The sequence below is a fragment of the Vicugna pacos genome, chromosome 2 (genome assembly GCF_048564905.1).
Source record: "Vicugna pacos chromosome 2, VicPac4, whole genome shotgun sequence".
Taxonomy (NCBI): domain Eukaryota; kingdom Metazoa; phylum Chordata; class Mammalia; order Artiodactyla; family Camelidae; genus Vicugna; species Vicugna pacos.
This window is the reverse complement of record NC_132988.1, coordinates 53,242,692-53,252,098: the sequence shown is the minus strand read 5'-3', so window position 1 is coordinate 53,252,098 and position 9,407 is coordinate 53,242,692. Positions and strand designations below refer to the sequence as shown.

The window sequence follows — 9,407 nt, the reverse complement described above, 5'->3', positions numbered from 1 at the left end:
AGCATTTCCTCTAAGATCAGGAACAAGAGAAGAATGCCCACTTCCACCACTTTTATTCAACATATCACATTTACTATTGTATCTAAAAGTATAAAACACCTAGGAATAAACATACCTAAGGAGGCAAAGGACCTGTACTCCAAAAACTATAAGACACTGATGAAGGAAAGTGAAGACAACAGAAACAGATGGAAAGATATACAGTGTTCTTAGATTGGAAGAATCAATATTATTAAATCAATATTATTAAATCAATATTATTAAATTACTACCCAGGGTAATACACAAATTCAGGGTAATCTCTATCAAATTACCAATGATATTTTGCACAGAACTGAAATGAAAAATTTTTTAAATTTTTATGGAGACAAAAAAGACCCTGAATAGCCAAAATAATCTTGAGAAAGAAGAATGGGTCTGGGATTCATGCTCCCTGACTTCAGTCTGTACTACAAAGCTACAATAATCAAAACAGTGTGGTACTGGCACAAAAACAGATGCATAGATCAATAGCACAGGATAGAAAGTCAAAAAATAAAGCCATGCACTTCTGGTCAATTAATCTATGACAAAGGAGGCAAGAATACACAATAGAGAAAAGACAGTTTCTTCAACAAGTGGTGCTGGGAAAACTGCACAGCTGCAAGTAAAAGAATGCAATTAGAATATTCTCTAACACCATATACAAAAATCAACTCAAAATGGATTAAAGACCTAAATGTAAGATTGGATAATATAAAAATCCTAGAGGAAAACATAGGAAGAACACTCTTTGACATAAATTGCAGCAATGTTTTTTCAAACCAGCTCCTAGAATAATGGAAATAGAAGCAAAAATAAGCAAATGGGACCTAATTAAACTTAAAAGCTTTTGCACATCTAAAGACACCATCAACAAAATGAAAATACAACCTACAGGATGGGAGGAGATATTTGCAAATGATGTGACTGACAAGGAATTAATTTCCAAAATATGCAAACAGCTTATACAGCTTTATATATATCTATATATATATGCAAACAACCTAATGAAAAAATGGACAGAAGACCTAAATAGCCATTTCTCCAAAGAAGACATCCAGATGGACAAAAGGCACATGAAAATATGCTCAGTATCACTAATTATTAGAGAAATGAAAATCAAAACCACAATGAGAGATCACCTCACACCAGTCAGAATGGCCACCATTAAAAAGTCTACAATAAATGTGGAGAGGGTGTGGAGAAAAAGGAGCCCTCCTACATTGTTGGTGGGAATGTAAATTGGTGCAGCCATTATGGAGGACAGTATGGAAGTTCCTTAAAAACTAGAAATAGACTTACCATATGATCCAGCAGTTCCACTCCTGGGCATATATTTGGAGAAAACTGTAATTCAAAAAGACACATGCACCCCAATGTTCATAGCAGCAGTATTTACAACAGTCAAGACATGGAATCAACCTAAATGTCCATCAATAGATGAATGGATAAAGAAGCTGTGGTATATATATGCATAGAATATTACTCAGCCATAAAAAAGAATGAAATAATGCCATTTGCAGCAACATGGATGGACCTACAGATTATCATATTAAGTGAAGTAAATCAAAGACAAATATCATATGATGTTGCTTATCTGTGGAATCCCCCCCCCCAAAAAAGAGAGATAGAAGATACAAATTTTATTTACAAACCAGAAATAGGCTCACAGATGTAGAAAACCAATTGTGGTTACAAGGAGGGGAATTGGAGGGGGTATGGATAGATTAGGAGTTTGGGATTAATAGATATACATTACTATATATAAAATAGATTAAAAAAACAAGGACCTACTGTGTAGCGCAGGGAACTATATTCAAATTCTTGTATTGATCTGTAATGGAAAAGTATGTGAACAAAAATATGTGTATGTATATGTATAACTGAATCACTTTGTTGTACACCTGAAACTAACATTGCAAATCGGCTACACTTCAGTAAAAAATAAGAATTAAAAGAAAAGAAAAGAAAGAATATTATCTCCTAAGGAGGTCTGGTTAATGCAGATGCACAATACACACTAGAGGGGAGGGAGGAGTCCCAAATGGTCCCAAATGGGCAAAGAAAAATATTATGTTAAATTTTTCTTGTCTTGCCATAAAATATGAATATTATTTCATCAATTTGATAGCGTTGGAGAATGTGATAATCACATATAATTCATAATCATTCTAATAAACATTTTTTTCAAAATTGAGTGTTTGCTTTAAAAATATATATTGTCAACTGGAAAAAAATGTACATTGTGGGATTTTTGAATTAAGCTTTATTTAGAGCAAAATGAGGGCTATAGCCTGAGAGACAGCATCTCAGATAGCTCTGAAGAATTGCTCTGCAGGGGTAGTGAGGGAAGTCAGTGTTATGTGTAATTTTAGTGAAGGGCATAGATGCAATCAAGCACACATTTTGGCAGAGGCTCACTGCTTGTCTCATGGAGGTTATTGATAGTCATGAGGAACAGATGTCTCCGTGAATGATTTTAGTGCTTTTCTAGATATGGGAAGATGCAATAAATTGGGCTTGTAAACTCTTCTCCTGAAAATATCTAACTATCTGAAGGCCTGTTCTCCCAGTTTTTCCCAGAGCACAGAGTGCCTCGTTCCTGATCCCCACCGTGAACTACTTGAGGGTTTGTTGAAGGTCAGCGACTGCAGTGGTTGATGACTATCCTTGTAGAGGCAGGTGGCAAGTGCTAATGTTTTAGTTGGCAACGTAGAACTGTTATTATTGTATGAAGGTGTCTGCTTTTTACCCAGTTGTAACCACAGCTGTACCAGGAGCTAGGATTTAAGTCTGGTGCCTGGAATTTACTGAGGAAGAGGCTTATCAAGGGGTATGATTTACATGCCCAATGACAGGGAACAAGGCAAGATCACTGGCTCAGAACATTGCTCATATGGATGAACCATCAAATTCTCCTACTTGAGGCTAAGTTACAATTATGAAAATGAGGTAGAATTTGGGGAAAGATACATTAAGGCTTAATGGAAGAGGTATAGTAGCAGCTGAGGTAGAAACAAAATAGAAGTTCTGAGACTAAACCAGAGTTAGCTCCTAGTGGCTCTAATACAAAAGATGTTTGCAGCAAATTATAGATTTTTTAAAAATCTGGGTCAGCTTTAATGCACCATAGTTAGACCCATTGGTGAGGACTCCTTTCAAGTATGAATATACCAGAAACTATTAAAGCAAGATATGATCTTTTCATTACTGACTTAATTGATTCCTTTGTGGTCTTAAGAGACTCCAAGTCCTTTGGGCCTCAGGATCCTTTTCATCTAAGTCTTCCTCCAGGATCCTGCACCCTCCAGATGCAGGGGAGGAATCTTTAAAAATATCAAGATAGATAAAAGTATATCTGAATGTAAGACACAATTTGCAATAGTAATATGAATGCAGGAGCTGCTTCTCATAGCCAGTCTCTCAAGGCTTGAAGCTCTGTTCTATTAACCTATATTTTTCAAATACTTAAGTATTCCCAAATGGCACACCTAATGTGTAAAGTGATGTTCAATTGGATGTCATTGGATGCATTTTAGATTTAAATTTTAAATGGGTAGATGGCTAGGGTGTGGTAATCTTGTTTAAGATTATGTCTATAGTGGATAACTTTATCAAACCATAATTAAAATAGTAATTTGATTTGATTTTAATATTTTTAACATTTTTATGAAAAGGAAAACACTCAGTAACAGAAAAAAAAGCATTTCCTTCTTAAAAACAAAAAAACTTATTTTAGTACCATTATTATTTACCAATATTCATCCTAAATAAGAGTTGTTAAAAAAGTTATCACATACTGGTGAGAACTGAAGACATTACTATACACAGAAAATAGAATTTAAATCTATTGATTAATTAAAATCTCCCTCATATATGGAATCTCAGTTTAACCCATAATTGGAATACATCATACAACTTGAAATAGATAGGTATAGCACAAACATGTATTTACATCATTTGGTTTGAAAAATTACTGTTGTACAAGAAATAGATATTTTATTCATTGTAGAATATGAAACTAAGCAATAAAAGAAAAAAAGTAAAAAAAGAATCACCAATAATTTTACAATACAGAAATAACCAAAGGTTGATATTGTATTTGGTTCAAAATGATACCCAGTTAGTTAACATAAGCCTAGATCTACAAACTTAGTTTCATTTGTTCTATTAAAATAGATTTCTGCCTTCTGCAAATGGGGTTTATTTTAGTGAAGCAAAGAGCAGGAAGAATAATAAAAATAATATTTAAATACAGGGCTAAGATTTTGAAAGCATAATCAAATGAGCCCATCACCATTATTTCTAGTACTATATGGTCAATTATGCCTTACCCAAGAAAAAAGAAGCTAGTATCCTAATTGTTTAGCCATAATGTCACATAAGTTTTGTTTGTCTATCAATTTGTCTGATGCATTTAGAAGAATTTATATCAAAACTTTGGACTAAATACATTGAAACAGTTTGTTTCATTTGGGCTTTCTAGTCTTTTTAAAACTATATGTATTTTTCATATAACATTATTTTTTTCATGTAAACAGTTGGCCTTTCCTAAACTAATTGTTTTACTTTACTTTGATTTTAAATATATATACTTAACATATTCATACAAGATGGAGAGGAAACCTTTTTTAATTTCTCTAGCATTTTAGGACCATTTATATACTAGCAAAGTAAGGACAATATTATATAATTATCATATAAACAGTGGTGTGTAGAGAAAAAAATAATGATTAAGTAACCAAAATTAGTTTAAAATGTACCATATATTAATCTGTGATTAAATGGATAATTATTAAGAAATTAAGAAAGTAGTTAGTCATTAAGAAATTAAGAAAGTAGTTAGTCATATGTAGTGCAATTTTAAATAGCTAAAAATGACTTGGTTCTACCAATTCAAAAAAATAAGTAAACTAAATATCTTGTATTTAAGATATATGATATTGTATCTGTTATATCCTAGCTGTTGTTTCTTGACTGTTATATCTTAACAGTCAACTTTTGCTATACATAAAGTATGCAAGGGTATGTCTATGTATTCAGCTTATTTTAAAAAAAGAAATTGTAATTCAGTTCACCATCTGTTTTGCAAATGAAGAGTGATGAGGGCAAAATAAGTCAATCAATTGGTGGAAAACAAGTTTGTAAAACTCTAAGCCAAATCAGGTAGTGTGCAGCCATAGTCAAGTTTAGATAATATTACTGGTAAGTTTTAAAATGACTTGTGCTTAATTTTATTAATAAGAATCAAATTCATTCCTAAATCATACAAATGTCACTTAATAGGAATTTGAGCATGAGTTTCAGGAAAGAACATTGATTCCTTTAGATTCCCAGATTCACTTTTCAATAATTGAGAAAAAATCAGATGACTGTCAGTCACTAAGAATGATAGCTAACATTTACAAACAGATTTTTATATGATAGGCCCTTTCTATTTTCTCATGCATCAATTCATTTAATCCTCAAATAAAACTTTTGAGTTTGGTGCTATTATTGTCCTTATTTTATAGTTATGAAACTAAGCTTCAGAAAAGTCATTCCTCAAAGATAGGAAGTCAAAGGTATGTAATTCACAGTCAGAACTCTTCACTAGAGCTCCTTCTCCAGCTATTGTGTGACACTGCCCTGAGGGAGCAGGCTTGAGGTGGCTAGTGGGGTACATCTACAAGATGGAACTACAAAACCCTGCAAAAACCATGGTAGGAAAAAAAAAAGAGCTTCTCACTGTCAAGTCAAAGCCAGATCTATTTCTTTTTGCGACTTAATGACTCTTCAGTCTTTTGAAGGCAGGGCTATACCACACTTACACATTACCAGGCTAAAAGCTGATAGTTATATACTAACTGTCAAAAGAAACAAAATGCATTAACAATTACATTTATAAGAAATGCTTAACATAGCAAAACTTGCACAGAATAATAGCTATAATTTATTGAGCATTAATTTTATGCCAAGTATTGCCCACTACTTAATTTAATATCTATAAATATGCCTATGATGTAGGAATTATTATTTCTAACATTATTCCTCATTTCCTAATAAGTAAATAGAGGTTTAGAAATATTTAATGACTTGCTCGAGTTTCAAAGTAAGAAAATGATATGAGTTTATAAATCTAATTCCAGACTCTCTTATTTCTACAGTAAACTGCATTACAAAAATGCTTCCTTGCTACCTAATAATTGCCATGTTTATGCATTACTGTAATATTGTATATAAATGCCCGTTTTATCTTCTATACTCACAGTATAAATGATCAATCTCTTCATTTCAAATCAAAGTATGTCAGTTATCTCCTGTGTCCCCAAACTTCTTGTTTCTGACCAAAAATACACCATAATATCTATGTCATTAAAATTTAAAAAGACAATTGAAAGAATGAACTCACAATAAGTTTTTCTCTCCTGTGTGAAACCAAAAATCCAGGGATTAGAAATTATAACATATAAATACTTGAAATTTCTCAAGCAGATAATCTCTGGCATGAGAGAATTGCCCTAATTTGTATATAGCTCAGATAGTCATAGAATACTTAATAGTATTATTTAATATTTACTTGTATTTTACTCCATTTTCCTTACCGCCCTTTGGTGTTCAATGGCAGCATCAATTATACTTTCTATCTCTTCTTTGAAATTTCAAAATGCTATTTGTGGATTTTATAAGCATTCATTTGTACAATATGCAGTTAAAATAACAACAGAAAACCTTAATTTCAGTACTACATTCAAACCTATACTTAACATTTTAAGAATTCTGAAACAATGATACTGTTTTCAGAAATGTCAGTAAGTCACCCCTGAAATTCCTGCCCTTTCTCTTCCTAAAGTTGTAATAAAGTGCTAGTGTATGATGTTTAGTGAACGGAATTAAATGGTGAGCTATATCTGTTACAATAAAAAAACACTTTCAGAAATAAATTAAATGATATTTTGACTTGTTACACTAATGGAGAAAAGCATATGCCTCCTTGATCATACATCTTTCTTGAAGTGCATATGAAGGTCTCTCTGCCATTGGCATCAACCAGCTGAAACATTAAGCTCATTTGGCTCCTTTAGTGGAAATATCCAGTTTGACCTAAGTCAATGAAGGTAAAAAGTGCATATGATTTAGGGGCTCTAATGCAATAGTTAATAGCTCTGCTGGAGTGGCACGTTTTATGTCCCGAGTGTGCTTCCTGTTTCCTTCACTTTAATTATTCAACATTTTAGGTATGGCCCTTTCCATCCAACTTCCATGTTGTTTTAGAGTTAATTACTGTTCATAATAATCAAAATCTTTTATCACTGAGGAAGAAGGAAAAAATCATTCTCTGAAGTCATGTATTTTCCCTGATGATAGAAGGATTATTCCCTTAAGGATATTTTGTGTACTTTGTCCATTTTTATTGTAGTTATCTCCAGACAGAGAGATGATTTCTGTCATTTTCCCTGAAAGGTCATTTGATCCATTATTAAATTTAGGGATTTAAAATTTTTTCTTTATTTTGCACATTCCCTTTTCTTAATTTCATCTAAATTTCACTAGGTAAGAGACCTCATAATGGTCTAAGTAATTTCTCTTCACTTTCTAACTACATTTCCTACATAAGATGATGATATAAAATGATCAAAGAATAATTTTATCTACACCACATAATATTAATTTCACCTATTTTATTGTGAAAAATGGACCTTTATCTTAAGATATTTAACTTCCAAAGTACCGTATAGTGAAGTAACCTCTGAGAGAAAAGTAAATGAAATGTTTTCTTAGATGATTATAGTCTTCTCAAATTTCAATTTTAATAGTTGGTAATACATTCACTTGATATAAAATTCAGAAAGCGCCAAAAGTTATACAACTAAAAGAAAATTCTTCCCCCACTTTTCCCCCAAGCAGCTCATTATCCCAACCAGTTTCTCCATCAGTCTTCCAAAGATATTTTTTCTTACTTATTATCTTAATAAGTAAAATGCATATATAAACATTATATATAGTGAGAAATTATGGAACACAAGTGGTAGCATGAAATAAAAATTAATTGCAACTTGATCATTCCACTTAACATATCATTGATATTTTTATAATATTAATAATCGAGCCATCTCATTCTTTTTGATGACTGATACCAAACTTGTAGCAATTGAAGTAGTCAGATTCTGAACTAATTTTAAAGAACTAACAGGATTTTCTGCATATCAAGGATCACTTCAGTGTTTCTGGTCTAAAAAACTAAGATGGAGTTGCCTTAACATAGATGGAGAAGATTGTAAATAGAGATTTTTGTGAAATGATCAGGAGCCTAGGTTTTAACATCTTAACTTTGAGATATACATTATACATTATATGTATGATCATTTTTGCCATTACCTTCTTCATGTTTAAATCTTGCCCATTACTATGCTACTTAGTGTTAGGCCTGTACCAGCACAATAGAAGGCATATTCTAGGAACACATTTTAGGAAATATATGAGTTGAATGAATGATCACATCTATGAATGGTCATTGGTCTGGACACAAGTACCATCTGGGTGGTTGATCTCTGGCATTACTTCCTAAGTGTCCCAGGTAGTACTTTCTTCACTCTTCACTCAGTTCCTTCTTCCTGGAACTGCTTTGGTAAAGGAAAAAGATGAGAAGGAGAAGGGCAGAAATAGTGCAAAGGGAGGAAAAAGAGAAAGGAAGTGAACTGGAAAAAAATAAAGTAGGACAAAGGGAAAACTTATATTGAAGGAAAATAAATAAGTACTTAATTTTAAAATTCAGAAAGAGTATACAGTTGGAAAAGTAAACAGGCAATGTAAATACCCAAAAGGGAGGGAAGGATAAATGCAATAAATTTGTCTTTTCAAAAATATGTTCACCAACATGGAACCAGAAGAGTTTTTTAAAGTCAGTCATTTGTGGGTTTGAAATCTGTCTCCCACCCTATCCAGGCTTATGACCCTGGGGAAGCCACAGCTTCTCTAGTCTCACTGTGTTCGTTTGTAAAATGGTATTGATGATGGGTACCCTGCAGGGTAGATTGTTGTTGGGATTAGAGGAGCTAAATCTTGTAACTGTCTGGCACACAGAAACTCAAAATGTTATTTTTTCCTTATTCTCCTACAAATCCTCTTCATTAAAAGATGGTATATATCAATAAGCAGGTGACTTGAGAATTCTCTGCCTCAGTTTTGCGTTAGTGAGACCCTGAATACTCAAAGATATGCTGACCATATAGAATAGAAGCAGATTTCCAGGAGCAGCTAACTCAGCTGAGATAAATAATCAGTATTTGATCAAAGGTGGTCACCTATGATGACACGGATTATTTTTTTTATTAGGTTGAGCTTTAAATCCTGTAAGTTTGCCATTTTCTTTTTAACTGGCTCATGTATTAGCTGCTTCAAAGAAC

The 9,407-nt window shown here is 32.6% G+C and overlaps 1 long non-coding RNA gene across 1 annotated transcript in view; it reads right to left on the bottom strand.

Annotated features, from left to right (window-relative positions):
* Nucleotides 1-1,317: 1,317 nt before the first annotated feature.
* The window catches only part of LOC140686400 (uncharacterized), a 28,248-nt gene continuing 20,158 nt past the window's right edge, over nt 1,318-9,407 (bottom strand). The window contains exons 2-4 of the long non-coding RNA XR_012060190.1: nt 6,270-6,343; nt 1,816-1,855; nt 1,318-1,368 (exon numbers count right to left, since the gene is read on the bottom strand). This is a non-coding gene — a long non-coding RNA (uncharacterized lncRNA). The remainder of the gene's footprint in view (nt 1,369-1,815; nt 1,856-6,269; nt 6,344-9,407) is intronic.